This window comes from Nerophis lumbriciformis, linkage group LG29 (genome assembly GCF_033978685.3).
Source record: "Nerophis lumbriciformis linkage group LG29, RoL_Nlum_v2.1, whole genome shotgun sequence".
Taxonomy (NCBI): domain Eukaryota; kingdom Metazoa; phylum Chordata; class Actinopteri; order Syngnathiformes; family Syngnathidae; genus Nerophis; species Nerophis lumbriciformis.
Window position 1 is genome coordinate 33,079,065 of NC_084576.2, and position 17,736 is coordinate 33,096,800.

Consider the following 17,736-nt stretch of genomic DNA (forward strand, 5'->3'; position numbering starts at 1 on the left):
GTAAAAGTTCTGATATTATTAATAATCCTGCAGTTATGTTTATGGACCAATTAAAAATGTCTGATATTATTAATAATCCTGCAGTTATTTGAACAAAAGAGAAAAGGAGGGGGGGGGCGAGGGGGTCTCTGCTGGCGTGCGCATTCCCGCCAGTGTCACGTGCCCCTCCCACGTCCCCCCCCCCCTGCCAGTGCGCGGAGTGTCCGCCAGGGGGCAGCTGCGTCCCGGCGTGAGTCTGCGCTGCTCCCGCGCAGCCAGAGAGGAAAATACCACCAGATGGCGGTTTAGGCTTGCTGCTCTTCTCTCCCAGGCGCGGCTACGCTCTCACGGCCAAATTTGGTCCCAATATAAAAAAAAACACAGGCAAATAATTTATCAAAAAAAAAAGGAATCGATTCGTCGCTTCGGGAGGCGACGCCGGAGCCGGGGGATGGTGTCGGAAGGTGAGTGTTTTGAGTGTTGTTTGGAAGGCATGAAGAAGGCTCACATTCAAGATGGTGGCCGCGCTGAAAGGCGAGCTAGTGCTGTGCTAGCTGCGGTGGGGGGATGGGCGACACACTCCGCTTTCCCTCCGCGCCGAGGAGCATTATTAGCATTATTAGCTTCTCCCGAAACACCCAACAACCACGGAGGGATGAGCGTGTGTGTGTTCGGCGGCCGCCATTGTCCACCTGTCGCCCGTCTTGTCAACAAACAAATATGGCGGGCTTTTTCCTGCTCGCGTTGAAATGAATGCATCCATGCCGCTTCTATTATTTCTATTTGTTGTTGTTGTTGTTGCTCACTTTGCGATGTTGTTGCCTCTGTGTTTCACCAACGTGACACGTCTTGGCCCTTTTTTAAAGGCCAAGTAATATTTGTGCATCACATACATGCCATGTGTTCATTTCTAATGTTATCATCTTCGCCCCGCCCCTTTCTGTGCAGGGGAAACATGAGTCACATCAGGATGGATGATGGATGGATGATGGATGGATGGTTGGATGATGGATGGATTCCACCAACCAGCCAGTCCATCCATCATCTCAATCCTGCTTGTGCTTACTAGTGGCCTGCATCTGTTGATATATCCTGCTTGTTGCATAACTGCTTTGTTTACACACATCCATATGACTTAGATTCACAATGTGAGTCTGCTTGACTCACATACACTATATTCCACCCATCCATCCATTTTTCTACCGCTTGTCCCTATTGCCAAAAGTACTTGGCCACCTGCCTTGACTCGCATATGAACTTGAAGTTCCATCCCATTCCTAACCCGTAGGGTTCAATATGACCTTTTGCGGCTATTACAGCTTCAACTCTTCTGGGAAGGCTGTCCACAAGGTTGCGGAGTGTGTCTGTAGGAATTTTCCGCCATTCTTCCAAAAGCGCATTGGTGATGTTGGTGGCTCTCAGTTTCCGTTCTAATACGGTATTTTTCGGATTACAAATCGCAGTTTTTTTCATAGTTTGGCCGGGGGTGCGATTTATACTCCGGAGCAACGTTCCCTCTAAGGTGCGCAATTGCGCACTGCTCACGCGTCTTCTGCGCACAGCAAATGTATGCCGCGCAAAAAATCAAATCCCACTCTAAACAAAATAAACAAATAGTTTGTTTTGTATGATTTTGCAATGCAACTGTGAGTAACAGGTGACGAAAGGCAGCCACAACAATGTTTGTCAACACTTAAATTATTGTAACGTCTGTGGAGACACTTAAAGGAGGACAGGAATTCCATCGGTCCTTTTGTTTGGCGAAATAGTTTGTCGGCCATAACCACACCAAAACAATGTGTAAAATACTTTTATCTAGCAAAACTGGTTGTTGTCTAGCGTACAAACCAAGCCAAAAGCAACACTTTGTCATCTGTTATATCCGCTTGCTCTCTCTCTCTCTCTCTCTCTCTCACCTGCAACAACACATACACTATGGCAATTAGCCACTGGTGCGTTTATGGCCGCACAAAAAGTTGGACAACTCCAACACTACACGTAAAGTGTCAATTTCAGGTCGTTTTACTCTGACTCCTCAATCAGTGTGCTTATTCTACTGTCATTTGTTAAGAATGTTATTTTTTGGATATTAATCATGAAATGATGTTACAGGACTACATAATTGCTAATAAAAATATTTATTTTCCGGACAGAAAGTTAATAAACACTTCATCTCATGCAACATGTGAATGTTTTAAGGGGAACTAAATGCATACCTGCCAACTACTCCGGTTTTCCCGTAATTAGTACGGTTTTCATCAACCTATTCCGGGTTACGGTTGCAGTGATAAAAAATACGGTTTTTCATTAATTAAAAAAAAAAATGTTTAAAAAGTTTTATTCACGAAATCGCGTAACAACAATGACAATCGACACTGCTTCCCGTAACTTCCTATCGAGCCATTCCAAATGCCATGCGCGAGGCTATTTATAGCACCGCTGCCAAGCACGAGGCACCAGTTGCCATTGTTTCCAAACGAGCGAACGATCATGGAATCAGCCGGAGAAAAATCGCAAACGAGTCTTAAACCGAAAAGAAAACTGCAGTCATTCCGTGAAGAATATTCAAAAGCCTATCCGGGAATAATTATCCGTTCCAAAAAGGGTGAAAACTACGCGAATTGCACCTTGTGCGGACAAGATTTTTCGATCGGACACGGAGGAATTAGCGATGTAAAAGACCACGTTGGGACAAAAAAACACAAGTCTAATGCCGTTGCTAGCGATACAAGTGGAAAACTTTCAACGTTTTTCGTCGCCCAAACAGATTCTTTGGATGTGATAAATGCCGAAGTTTTATTTACGGAGGCAATAATTGAGCATGGACTAGAATAAATTTGGATTTTAGCCACAAAAAGGTAATGCCACCAATGTTATCTATTGGAATTGTTTAGTACTGTTATACTGTTAAAAGTGTTTATACTATTTATGCTTTCAAGTCCAAGTTGAAGAAATCTTGTTAAATGTTGACAGCATAACTACCAAAATACAGAAGTATGTCCTTAATATTTTTGCAGTGCTATTTCTGTTGAAAAGTTCAAATGATTACATTAGAGATGTGATGTGCCACTTTTCAAGTGTCTGATGGCTTCAATTAATTTTCATTAATTTTTCATATTTTGAATTCTTTTGAAAGGCTTACAAAAAAACTACATTTGAATTGTAATTCCATGCTATTGACAGGACTATTAATTTTAATGAAGTTAGCCAAAGACATGCACCTGGGGATAAGTTGATTGGCAACACTAAATTGGCCCTAGTGTGTGAATGTGAGTGTGAATGTTGTCTGTCTATCTGTGTTAGCCCTGCGATGAGGTGGCGACTTGTCCAGGGTGTACCCCGCCTTCCGCCCGATTGTAGCTGAGATAGGCTCCAGCGCCCCCCGCGACCCCAAAGGGAATAAGCGGTAGAAAATGGATGGATGGATGGATAGCTTACCATGTTTACAGTATGATAATTGTGATAGAAATGTGAATTTTAGGCACAAAATATTTTTTACAATTGAACAAGGCAGTAGATTATACAAGCTTGGACAGAAAGTTAATAATGACACCAATTTTCTTTTTAATGGAATTGTTTAGTACTGTTTTACCATTTGTTTACTGTAAAAAGTGTTTATACTGTTTATACTTTCAATTAACAAATTGAAGTCTTGTGAAAGGTTGACAGGATAACTGGCATTAACTGTCAAAATAATTTCAAACTATTGAAGTTAGCTTACAGAATAAACATGTCAATCAACCCATGTGATTTTTGCTGTAATATTTTTGTTTTGAAAAGTCACTGTGACTGATAGAAAAGTGATGGTTTTAGCAACATTTTAACCTGTCTGAATGCAATCAATCATTTTGCGTCGGGGGGCTTCGCCCACCTGAACCCCCCACCAGGACTTTGTCCTGGACCTACCGGGGCCGCCCTGGACCCTGGCTACTAGGTTTTTCTGATTTCAAAAGTTGGCAGGTATGCATCCATCCATTTTTCTACTGCTTGTCCCTATTGCCAAAAGTACTCGGCCGCCTGCCTTGACTCGCATATGAACTTGAAGTTCCATCCCATTCTTAACCCATCCATCCATCCATCTTCTCCCGCTTATCCGAGGTCGGGTCGCGGGGGCAGCAGCTTACGCAGGGAAGCCCAGACTTCCCTCTCCCCAGCCACTTCGTCCAGCTCATCTCGGGGGATCCTGAGGCGTTCCCAGGCCAGCCGGGAGAGATAGTCTTCCCAGCGTGTCCTGGGTCTTCCCCGTGGCCTCCTGCCGGTCGGACGTGCCCGAAACACCTTCCTAGGGAGGCGTTCGGGTGGCATCCTGACCAGATGCCCGAACCACCTCATCTGGCTCTTCTCGATAGGGTTCAATATGACGTGGGTCCACCTTTTGCAGCTATTACAGCTTCAACTCTTCTGGGAAGGCTGTCCACAAGGTGTGTCTGTAGGAATTTTCCGCCATTCTTCCAAAAGCGCATCGGTGATGTTGGTGGCTCTCAGTCTCCGTTCTAATACCGTAGTTTTCGGATTATAAATCGCAGTTTTTTTCATAATAATTTATACTCCGGAGCAACGTTCCCTCTAAGGCAGGGGTCGGCAACCCAAAATGTTGAAAGAGCCATATTGGACCAAAAATACAAAAACAAATCTGTCTGGAGCCGCAAAAATTAAAAAAAATTAAAAGCCATATTACATACAGATAGTGTGTCTTGAGATATAAATTGAATTAAGAGGACTTAAAGGAAACTAAATGACCTCAAATATAGCTACAAATGAGGCATAATGATGCAAAATGTGCATATAGCTAGCCTAAATAGCATGTTAGCATCGATTAGCTTGCAGTCATGCAGTGACCAAATATGTCTGATTAGCACTCCACACAAGTCAATAACGTCAACAAAACTCACCTTTCATGCACAACGTTAAAAGTTTGGTGGACAAAATGAGACAGAAAAAGAAGTGGCCTAAAACACGTGTTAGAAAGTCGGAGAAAGTTATACATGTAAACAAACTACGGTGAGTTCAAGGACTGCCAAAATTAGTAGGACAAAACGGCACTCGCCAAATACTGGAATCAGTGAGGCATGTTTAATATAAACAGTGTGCTTTGTAACAATTAGGGAGGTTTGTGTCATGTTTGTCCTACAGAAACCATATTAAAACAAAAAATATATCTATGCCGCGCACAAAATCAAATCCCACTCTAAACAAAATAAACAAATAGTTTGTTTTGTATGATTTTGCAATGCAACTGTGAGTAACAGGTGACGAAAGGCAGCCACAACAATGTTTGTCAACACTTAAATTATTGTAATGTCTGTGGAGACACTTAAAGGAGGACAGGAATTCCATCGGTCCCTTTATTTAGCGAAATAGTTTGTCGGCCATAACCACACCAAAACAATGTGTAAAATACTTTTATCTAGCAAAACTGGTTGTTGTCTAGCGTACAAACCAAGCCAAAAGCAACTCTTTGTCATCTGTTATATCCGCTTGCTCTCTCTCTCACCTGCAACAACACATTTCTAGCATGCACACATCGCACTGTATGGAATGGCCTCAATCTCGTTACCTTGCGTAATGACAATAAAGCTGATTCTGATTCTGATTCTGACATACACTATGGCAATTAGCCACTGGTGCGTTTATGGTCACACAAAAAGTTGGACAACTCCAACTAGGGATGTCCCGATCCGATATTTGGATCGGATCAGCTGCCGATATTTGCCAAAAATTGCGTATTGGCAAGGCATGGGAAAATGCCGATCCAGATCCAGTAAAAAAAACAAACTCCGGTCCGTGTTTTCCAACGCACCGATTTAAATAATACATTCCACTTTTCTGCTGCTCCGTAATTCCCGTTCCGCATTTTCCAGCACACCTTCAACACATCCACAGGCACGCAGTTGCTTTTAGCTGCTGGCACTACACGACAGGCTCTTCTCACTCTGTCTTGTGTCTCCCTCTCACAGACAGCAAGTGCACCTTCTTACACACGTCACATACTGTCACGTCATACGTCACATACGTATACGTCCTCCCCGAGCAGAGAGGTAGCAGCATGGCTAACGTTAGCTGTGATGCTAGCGCAGCCGTGCGAGCAACGCTCCCTCTAAGTGCTCGCCTGTGCAATTGCGCACTGTTTAAGCGTCCTCTGCGCATAGCAAATCTATGCCACGCACAAAATCTAATTAAAAAAATAAGCGCATAACAATTTTCGACACACGGACACGACAGAGAAAACAGTTTTCGTCATCATTGTTCAAATATTGTGACGTCTGTCGAGACGCTTATCTCCATTCGGTGCCACACGTCCACACCATCAAAATGCCGAGGCAAAAATTTCCACATCAACACCGTATGAAAAAATTAGTGATTTTTTTAGTTGTGATTTCCTTCTCTGCATGAAAGTTTAAAAGTAGCATATATTAATGCAGTATGAAGAAGAATGTTTTAATATAGACATGCAAGCCTTGAAAGAAAATGTTGAAAATCAAGATTACATTTCCTGCAAATGGGTGCATTTCTACCCTATATTTTAACTTTAGATTTATTCTCATATCAAACTCTTTTGGCTGTCTTTTTGACACTTACATCCGGCGCCCCCCTCCACACCCTGGATTATAAATAATGTAAATAATTCAATGTGATTATCTTGTGTGATGACTGTATTATGATGATAGTATATATCTGATAGTATATATCTGTATCATGAATCAATTTAAGTTGTCCCCGACTTAAACAAGTGGAAAAACTTATTGGGGTGTTACCATTTAGTGGTCAATTGTACGGAATATGTACTTCACTGTGCAACCTACTAATAAAAGTCTCAATCAATCAATCAAAACACATAGAATCATCATACTGCTGTGATTATATGCATCAAGTGTACATTCAAGGCTAAGGCAAAATATCCAGATATATATCGTGTATCGCAATATGGCCTTAAAATATCGCAATATTAAAAAAAGGCCATATCGCCCAGCCCTAGTTCAATGATGCCATTTCTGTTTGTCATGTATAATTTTGTCTATTTTGTGTTTATCCTTGAATAAACAGGTCAGTTTCTTGTTACCAACCATTGTGTATTATTCAAACTCCCCTAATTCAGCTGGCTAGTTGTTATCAAGAGTACTAAAACCCTTTTCAACATGATTCTGACAACTAAGTAGGTTAAATAACTTTAAACTTTAATACATGCTCGGATAGGCCAGTATCGGTCAGTATCAGTATCGGATCGGAAGTGCAAAAACAATATCGGTATTGGATCGGAAGTGCAAAAACCTGGATTGGGACATCCCTACTCCGGAGCAACGTTCCCTCTAAGGTGCGCAATTGCGCACTGCTCACGCGTCTTCTGCGCACAGCAAATGTATGCCGCGCAAAAAATCAAATCCCACTCTAAACAAAATAAACAAATAGTTTGTTTTGTATTATTTTGCAATGCAACTGTGAGTAACAGGTGACGAAAGTGGCCACAACAATGTTTGTCAACACTTAAATTATTGTAACGTCTGTGGAGACACTTAAAGGAGGACAGGAATTCCATCGGTCCTTTTGTTTAGCGAAATAGTTTGCCGTCCTTAACCACACCAAAACAATGTGTAAAATACTTTTATCTAGCAAAACTGGTTGTTGTCTAGCGTACAAACCAAGCCAAAAGCAACTCTTTGTCATCTGTTATATCCGCTTGCTCTCTCTCTCACCTGCAACAACACATACACTATGGCAATTAGCCACTGGTGCGTTTATGGCCGCACAAAAAGTTGGACAACTCCAACACTACACGTAAAGTGTCAATTTCAGGTCGTTTTACTATGACTCCTCAATCAGTGTGCTTATTCTACTGTCATTTATTAAGAATGTTATTTTTTGGATATAATCATGAAATGATGTTACAGGACTACATAATTGCTAATAAACTATTTTCCATTCTGGAAATTCAAACTACCCTTTTTCCAAATTCCAAAAACTTCCAGGATTTTCCAGAATTCCTGGTTTTCCAAAGCCCTATTTCCACCCTTTTTTCTAGCGATGACTCCTCCAACATTTTCCAACCCACTTCAACCATTCCACCGTCAAAACATTCCTCTTAATTAGGACAAAAAACAAACTTGTTTTTTGAACTGGAAAAACTCCCGTTTTTCCCCAAATTCCAGGAATTCCTTAATACCATTTCTTAATTCAACATGTTCCTACTTCAACATTATCGACCGACTTGAAAAATTCCAACACCAACCATTTCAACTCATTCAGACCATTCAAGTTTTCTACCATTTTCAAAAAAAAAAAATCCCGATTTTCCTTCCATCCATCCATCCATCTTCTTCCGCTTATCTGAGGTCGGGTCGCGGGGGCAGCAGCCTAAGCAGGGAAGCCCAGACTTCCCTCTCCCCAGCCACTTCGTCCGAGGCGTTCCCAGGCCAGCCGGGAGACATAGTCTTCCCAAGGTGTCCTGGGTCTTCCCCGCGGCCTCCTACCGGTCGGACGTGCCCTAAACACCTCCCTAGGGAGGCGTTCGGGTGGCATCCTGACCAGATGCCCGAACCACCTCATCTGGCTCCTCTCCATGTGGAGGAGCAGCGGCTTTACTTTGAGCTCCCCCCGGATGGCAGAGCTTCTCACCCTATCTCTAAGGGAGAGACCCGCCACCCGGCGGAGGAAACTCATTTCGGCCGCTTGTACCCGTGATCTTGTCCTTTCGGTCATAACCCAAAGCTCATGACCATAGGTGAGGATGGGAACGTAGATCGACCGGTAAATTGAGAGCTTTGCCTTCCGGCTCAGCTCCTTCTTCACCACAACGGATCGATACAGCGTCCGCATTACTGAAGACGCCGCACCGATCCGCCTGTCGATCTCACGATCCACTCTTCCCCCACTCGTGAACAAGACTCCGAGGTACTTGAACTCCTCCACTTGGGGCAAGATCTCCTCCCCAACCCGGAGATGGCACTCCACCCTTTTCCGGGCGAGAACCATGGACTCGGACTTGGAAGTGCTGATTCTCATCCCAGTCGCTTCACACTCGGCTGCGAACCGATCCAGTGAGAGCTGAAGATCCTGGCCAGATGAAGCCATCAGGACCACATCATCTGCAAAAAGCAGAAACCTAATCCTGCAGCCACCAAACCGGATCCCCTCAACGCCTTGACTGCGCCTAGAAATTCTGTCCATAAAAGTTATGAACAGAATGGGTGACAAAGGGCAGCCTTGTCGGAGTCCAACCCTCACTGGAAACGTGTCCGACTTACTGCCGGCAATGCGGACCAAGCTCTGACACTGATCATACAGGGAGCGGACTGCCACAATCAGACAGTCCGATACCCCGTACTCTCTGAGCACTCCCCACAGGACTTCCCGAGGGACACGGTCGAATGCCTTCTCCAAGTCCACAAAACACATGTAGACTGGTTGGGCAAACTCCCATGCACCCTCAAGGACCCTGCCCAGAGTATAGAGCTGGTCCACAGTTCCACGACCAGGACGAAAACCACACTGTTCCTCCTGAATCCGAGTAGCCTCCTCTCCAGTACACCTGAATAGACCTTACCGGGAAGGCTGAGGAGTGTGATCCCACGATAGTTAGAACACACCCTCCGGTTCCCCTTCTTAAAGAGAGGAACCACCACCCCGGTCTGCCAATCCAGAGGCACCGCCCCCAATGTCCACGCGATGCTGCAGAGTCTTGTCAACCAAGACAGCCCCACAGCATCCAGAGCCTTAAGGAACTCCCGATTTTCCTGAAATTCCCTAATACCATTTACTACTTCAACATTTCTTGACCAATTTAAACAATTCCAACACCAACCAACTCAACTCATTCAGGACATTCATGCTCCTAATCTTTTTTTTTTTTAAATCCCGCTTTTCCCAAAATTCCTAAATTTCCAGGAAGTTCCCATTGAAATGAATGGGACATCTTTCCAAGTTGCACAATTCCCACATTTTTCAACCTATTCAAACTATTCCAACTTTAACACATTCCACTCATCCTGGACATTAAAACTAACACTTTCCCAAGTTCCAAACCAAATTCTGGTTTTCCTGGAATTTCAAACTCTTCAACTTTCAAACCATTCCAACATTCAAACCATTTCAGCGTTTAAATGATTTCAACTATTTCTACATTCAGCCTACATTCCATGAGCATTTCAGTTCAGCGTCAGCTCTTCAACATTCAAACCATTCCAACATTCAAACTATTCTTCCATTCATACTACATTCTGTCAGCGTTTCCCTTCAACTTCAGCATTGGAGCATTCACACGCAATTCCTTCAGAAATGTTGCCTCTTCTAGTTCACATATCTTTTATTCCTCCTCTCAACATTACTGGCTCTGTCTCGTTGCCAGAATGCAGAATGAATCCGTCACCGCTCCTTAGACGGTGATTAAAAGTCAATATTTTGAATTGTACGACTTCAGTGCATGAGGCCAATGTGTAATGTTTGGGATGTAAGTAAGCATCACATTAATATATCGATTATAAATGAGGCTCATCTTTGAGCCTACTGGGTTTTTTTCTGTCCGTGTATTATTTGGTGATTTTCAATCCCTATTTCTATTCATAAAAGCAACCAGTGATGTTCCTGTTTAAGAGGAATTGGAATTGTCTATCATTCACAATTAGGGTTGTCCTGATACCAATATTTTGGTGCCGGTACCAAAATGTATTTCGATACTTTTCTAAATAAAGGGGACCGCAAAAAATGGCATTATTGGCTTTGTTTGAACAAAAAATCTTAGTGTACATGAAACATATGTTTATTATTGTAATTTAGTCCTTAAATAAAATAGTGAACATACTAGACAACTTGTCTTTTAGTAGTAAGTAAACAAACAAAGACTCCTAATTAGTCTGCAGTAACATATTGTGTCATTTATACACCTATTATTTTGTACACATTATGAGGGACAAACTGTACAAATTGATTATTAATCCACTTGTTCATTTACTGGTTACTTTCTGTTTCAACATGTTCTTTCTCCACTTCTGTTAAAATGTTATAATCCCTTATTCTTCTCTTCTTTGATACTTTACATTAGTTTTGGATGATACCACACATTTAGGTAACGATCTGATACCCAGGATCATACAATGGTCATATTCAAAGTCCTCGTGTGTCCAGGGACATATTTACTGACTTTATAAACATATTTTTGAATTTTAAAAGATTTTGTGATGATAAAAAATATCGTTGTAATCATAGTAGTATCGACTCCAGTACTTGGTATCATTACAGTGGATGTCAGGTGTAGATCCACCCATGGCATTTGTTTACATTGTGACGCCGGTGAGCTATTGTATCCTCCTACGGTGTGTAGTGAAGCATGTTTAGCTATTCCTCGTCCTGCAGTGATAATGATACTTGTAAGAAACTTACTTTATTTGTCGCCATGGAGACAAGGATTAGTGATTTAGAAGTAGCTAAAACGCTGCAGACTGCGGATGGATGTTCGCTGCTAGCTAGCTAGCCGTGTCTTAAAGCACCTCTTCCTGAGGGTGTTTCAGTGTTATAACTTCACCTTTATCTTTAGAGTTTAGGCCGAAATGCGTCCATTCTCCATTTTCTGTCTACACACTGTGTCTGCTTGTATGTACTCAGTGTGCGCACGCTGCCAAACATGCTCCTCTACTGGTAAAACCAGTAACGCGCCATCAAACAAAGTATAGTACCGTTTTTGATTCATTCGTACCGCAATACTATAAGAGTACCGGTATACCATACAACCCTATTCACGATGCTTATGCAGGACAAGAACAGATATATATATATATATATATTTTTTTTAATGCATTTTAACTCTTAAATAAATGCGGTCAAAAGTCTTGGTTACGATAGAGCCAATGGGAGTTGCTCTATTCTGCCTATAAAACACTTAAAAAACATCCAAACACCTACATCAATGTTTTATACATATGTTGTCAGTATATATGTAATGTAGTAATATTCATAACATGTCATATTTACGTATTTTGCTCATGTTAGGCGCATTGATTTAAAAAACGCATCACAACGTTCCTTTTTTCCCCCCCAACATCACTGATAACTACTCACTGCAGACTTTATGAGAGTCAGCAAACATAATAGAACATCACTTACTGTACAATGTCTGCTGTCACTAGAATGCCGACTGACAGAATGTTGATATAATCCCATTCAGATGAAGAATGATTTATAATCCTCGCGAAGGGTGGGTGGGACCAATCGTCTTTTCGTGTATTTCTCGCCATTGCAGGGTTTAAATTGGATGCTGAAGTTGACCAACTTTTCGGATTATGTCCTCATCCTTCTATTAGCCGTGTGCGAGACATTATTTATAATCTAGAATAAACTTCCGCGAGATGAGAAAGCAGCTCCCCAGCTCACGACGTCAATACAGCAGCAACAAGTTAGTTAGCGTTCCGTGACAATGTGCCGCTAAAAAAAGGTTTCTGCGTTAGAACTTATGATAACAACATCACTAATACTTGGTTAAAGTTTAGGTTACAAAATGTAAAAAGAGTTTTTCAAAAATGTATGAAAATGGAAAAAGGTTTGGTTAAAAAAAAAAAAAAAAAAAAAAAATATATATATATATATTTTTTTTTTTTTTTACCAGGTTACAAAATGTAAAAAGAGTTTTTCAAAAAGGTATGAAAATGGAAAAGGGTGTGGTTAAAAAAAAAAAAAAAAAAAAAAAAAAAATATATATATATATATATATATATATATATATATATATATACCGGTATTTTTTTTTAAATTTATTTTTTTTTTTACCACACCCTTTTCCATTTTCATACATTTTTGAAAAACTCTTTTTACATTTTGTATCCTGGTAAAAAAAATAAAAATAATATATATATATATATATATATATATATATATATATATATATATATATATATATATATATATATTTTTTTTTTTTTTTTACCACACCTTTTTCTATTTTCATACATTTTTTTAAAAACTCTTTACATTTTGTAACCTGCTAAAAAAAAAAAATATATATATATTTTTTTTTACCAGGTTACAAAATGTAAAAAGAGTTTTTAAAAGATGTATGAAAATAGAAAAAGGTGTGGTAAAAAATAAAAAATAAAATATATATATATACCGTATTTTCCGCACTATAAGGCGCACCTAAAAACCACAAATGTTCTCAAAAGCTAACAGTGCGCCTTATAACCCGGTGCGCTTTATTACGATTCATTTTCATAAAGTTTCGATCTCGCAACTTCGGTAAACAGCCGCCATCTTTTTTCCCGGTAGAACAGGAAGCGCTTCTTCTTCTACGCAAGCAACCGCCAAGGTAAGCACCCGCCCCCATAGAACAGGAAGCGCTTCTTCTTCTACTGTAAGCTACCGCCCGCCCCCGGAAGAAGAAGAAAAAACGCGCGGATATCACCGTACGTTTCATTTCCTGTTTACATCTGTAAAGACCACAAAATGGCTCCTACTAAGCGAAAAGGATCCGGTTCATAAAAAGACGCAATCTCTCCATCCGCACACGGATTACTACCGTATTTCACAGCAACTGATATTCCTGTGAACCGCACTGTGGAACGGGAGCACGTACGGTGAATATTCGCACCACAGGGAATGAGAAGTCATCCTTCACTGTGGTTCTAGCTTGCCATGCTAACTTCCACCCATGGTGATATTCAAAAGGAAGACCTTGCCAAAAGAGACCTTTCCAGCCGGCGTCATCATAAAAGCTAACTCGAAGGGATGGATGGATGAAGAAAAGATGAGCGAGTGGTTAAGGGAAGTTTACGCGAAGAGGCCGGGTGGCTTTTTTCACACAGCTCCGAAGGCGAACACACCTTCACTAAGACGGGCAGACAGCGCCGGACGACATATGCCAACATTTGCCAGTGGATCGTAAATGCCTGGGCAGATATTTCGGTCACAACTGTGGTCCGAGCTTTCCGGAAGGCAGGATTCACAGAACAACAGCGACACTGACTCCCGATGACTTCGACGAGACGGAACCGGCCATTTTGGATACCACGCTTGCGCAACTTTTCAATTCGGACACCGAAGACGAAGAATTCGAAGGATTTACGAATGAAGAATAACTTCAGAAGGTGAGCGCTATGTTTATTTTGTGTGTTGTGACATTAACGTTCGAGCAACATTATGTTACTATTGCTCTACACCATTTTGAATTTTACTATGTTTGTGATTGCACATTTGCGTACATTTTGGGACAGAGTTGTTAGAACGCTGGTTTTCAATATATTATTAAAGTTTGACTGAACTATCTGACTGTTTTTTTGACATTCACTTTAGCGCAGCATTTTTTTGACATTCACTTTAGCGCAGCGTAGGCGCGGCTTATAGTCCGGGGCGGCTTATTGGTGGACAAAATTATGAAATATGTAATTCATAGAAGGTGCGGCTAATAATCCGGTGCGCCTTATAGTGCGGAAAATACGGTATATATATATTTTATTTTTATTATTTTTTTCCTAACTTGTTACATTTTTGAAAAACTCTTTTTACATTTTGTAACCTAAACTTTAATCAAGTATTAGTGATGTTGTTATCATAAGTGCTAACGCAGAAACCTTTTTTTAGCGGCACATTGTCACGGAACGCTAACTAACTTGTTGCTGCCGTATTGACGTCGTGAGCTGGGGAGCCGCTTTATATATATATATATATATATATATATATATATATATATTTTTTTTTCATGTGGTTTCTGTAGGAGGACAAACATGACACAAACCTTCCTAATTGTTAGAAATCCCGCTGTTTGTGTTAAATACGCTTCACTGATGAGCGTATTCAGCGAGTGACGTTATCTCCTACTAATTTTGGCGGTCCTTGTACGCGTCGTAGTTTGTTTACATGTACAACTTTCTCCGACGCTGCCACAGAAAGACGTGTTTTATGCCACCAAATGTGAATGCACCAAGGTGATCTTTGTTGAGGTTATTGACTTGTTGGCGTGCTTATCAGGCATATTTGGTCAGTGCATGACTGCAAGCTAATCAATGCTAACATGCTTTTTAGGCTAGCTGTATGTACATATTGCATCATTATGTCTCAGTTGTAGCTATATTTGGACTTATGTCTTCTGTGTATTTAATTTATTATTGCATGTCTCATGGCACATTATCTGTATGTAATATTGGCTGCATTTCTGTTGTTTGTGTGCCATGTTGTTCCAGACCACAGCAAATGTTACCCAGCTTACAAAGATTGCAATAAATCCATTAGAAGAAGACAGCCTGCCGTTTCCTTTAACTTGGACACACACATCTATACCTTTGGCCATTCTAAGCCAGTCATTTCCAGGAGTTATCTCACCCTCCGTTTTACTAATGTTTCCAATGTTGTAAAAATGTGGGGAGTAAATATTACATTTCAACATGGCAACTAAAATTTTCCTCAGACTGCGACACATAGTCATTTTTGATAGTAGGCTAACAGTGTTTTTCAACCTTTTTTGAGCCAAGGCACATTTTTTGCGTTGAAAAAATGCGGAGGCACACCACCAGCAGAAGTCATTAAAAAACAAAACTCAGTTGACAGTAAAAAGTCGTCGCCGCAATTGTTGGATATGACTTTAAAGCATAACCAAGCATGCATCACTATAGCTCTTGTCTCAAAGTAGGTGGACTGTCACCACCTGTCACATCACGCCCTGACCTATTTGGAGTTTTTTGGTGTTTTCCTGTGTGTAGTGTTTTACTTCTTGTCTTGCGCTCCTATTTTAATGGCTTTTTCTCTTTTTTTAATATTTTCCTGTAGCAGTTTTGTGTCTTCCTTTGAGCGATATTTCCCGCATCTATTTTGTTTTAGCAATCAAGAAGATTTTAGTTGTTTTTATCCTTCTTTATGGGGACATTGATGATTGTCATGTCATGTGTGGATGTACTTTGTGGACGCCGTCTTTGCTCCACAGTAAGTCTTTGCTGTCGTCCAGCATTCTGTTTTTGTTTTCTTTGCAGCCAGTTCAGTTTTAGTTTCGTTCTGCATAACCTTCCCTAAGCTTCAATGCCTTTTCTTAGAGGCACTCACCTTTTGTTTATTTTTGGTTTAAGCATTAGATACCTTTTTACCTGCACGCTGCCTCCCGCTGATTCCGACATCTACAAAGCAATTAGCGACCTGCTGCCACCTACTGATATGGAAGAGTATTACACGGTTACTCTGCTGAGCTCTAGACAGCACCAACACTCAACAACAACACATCATTTGCAGACTATAATTACTGCTTTGCAAAACATATTTTTAACCCAAATAGTTGAAATGAGATCATCTCCCACAGCACATCAGACTGTATCTCACGGCACTAGTGTGCCGCGGCACAGTGGTTGAAAAATACTGGGCTAATATAGCTATAGCTGTGTTGCTTTTATTTTAACACTTATATAAGCTTTTTAAATTGTTGTGGTTCCAGACAGATTTGTTTTCTTTTTGTATTTTTGGTCCAATATGGCTCTTTCAACATTTTGGGTTGCTGACTCTTGCCTTAAAGGTGGATAAATAACTTTTCCAGTTTTGGTTAGAGCTGCATGATTAATTGATTTTAATTTGTGATCGGAATATGAAAATGAACGTCTTGCACCTCCGAGCCAGGCTCTTCCTTCCTGTGAAAGCGCTCTCCAGTCCAGTCTGCAAAGACACATGGCGCTCCTCACGCACACACACACACACACACACACACACACACACACACACACACACACACACACACACACACACACACACACACACACACAGACAACATATACCCACACTCAGACAACACACTCGTGTCCTTTTTTAAGATTTGTCTCATCTTGGTGTTCCCTAGTTCATAAGCAAATGATAATGCAAGTGTGGTCAATCCTCTTCACAACACACTTGCTTTGCCAGAGAATAAGACGCAGCAGAAAGGTTCTGTGGTGCCAATTTTGCGACTTTGACGCTGTATTTAGCGAGGAGAGGTATGCATTGAAAGTGAAGGTTGTGTCTTTGCACCGTGCATTTATTTAGTAATCAAATACAAGCGATCATGAAATGCAAAATATTTGCCGCATCAAAGGAGATTAGGGATGTGACGATATGAAAATTTCATATCACAGTTATTGCATACCTGCCAACTACTCCGGTTTTCCCGTAATTAGTACGGTTTTCATCAACCTATTCCGGGTTACGGTTGCAGTGATAAAAAATACGGTTTTTCATTAATTAAAAAAAAAATTTTTTTTTTTAAGTTTTATTCACGAAATCGCGTAACAACAATGACAATCGACACTGCTTCCCGTAACTTCCTATCGAGCCATTCCGAATGCCATGCGCGAGGCTATTTATAGCACCGCTGCCAAGCACGAGGCACCAGTTGCCATTGTTTCCAAACGAGCGAACGATCATGGAATCATCCGGAGAAAAATCGCAAACGAGTCTTAAACCGAAAAGAAAACTGCAGTCATTCGGTGAAGAATATTCAAAAGCCTATCCGGGAATAATTATCCGTTCCAAAAAGGGTGAAAACTATGCCAATTGCACCTTGTGCAGACAAGATTTTTCGATCGGACACGGAGGAATTAGCGATGTAAAAGACCACGTTGGGACAAAATTTGGATTTTAGCCACAAAAAGGTAATGACACCAATGTTATCTATTGGAATTGTTTAGTACTGTTATACTGTTAAAAGTGTTTATACTATTTATGCTTTCAAGTCCAAGTTGAAGAAATCTTGTTAAATGTTGACAGCATAACTACCAAAATACAGAAGTATGTCCTTAATATTTTTGCAGTGCTATTTCTGTTGAAAAGTTCAAA

At 40.9% G+C, this 17,736-nt stretch overlaps 1 protein-coding gene across 1 annotated transcript in view; it reads left to right on the forward strand.

The window, feature by feature from the left end:
* Nucleotides 1-267: 267 nt before the first annotated feature.
* Nucleotides 268-17,736, forward strand: part of stag1a (STAG1 cohesin complex component a) — a 165,267-nt gene continuing 147,798 nt past the window's right edge. The window contains exon 1 of the mRNA XM_061924458.1: nt 268-443. The gene's annotated coding sequence lies outside the window, so the exon portion shown is untranslated. The remainder of the gene's footprint in view (nt 444-17,736) is intronic.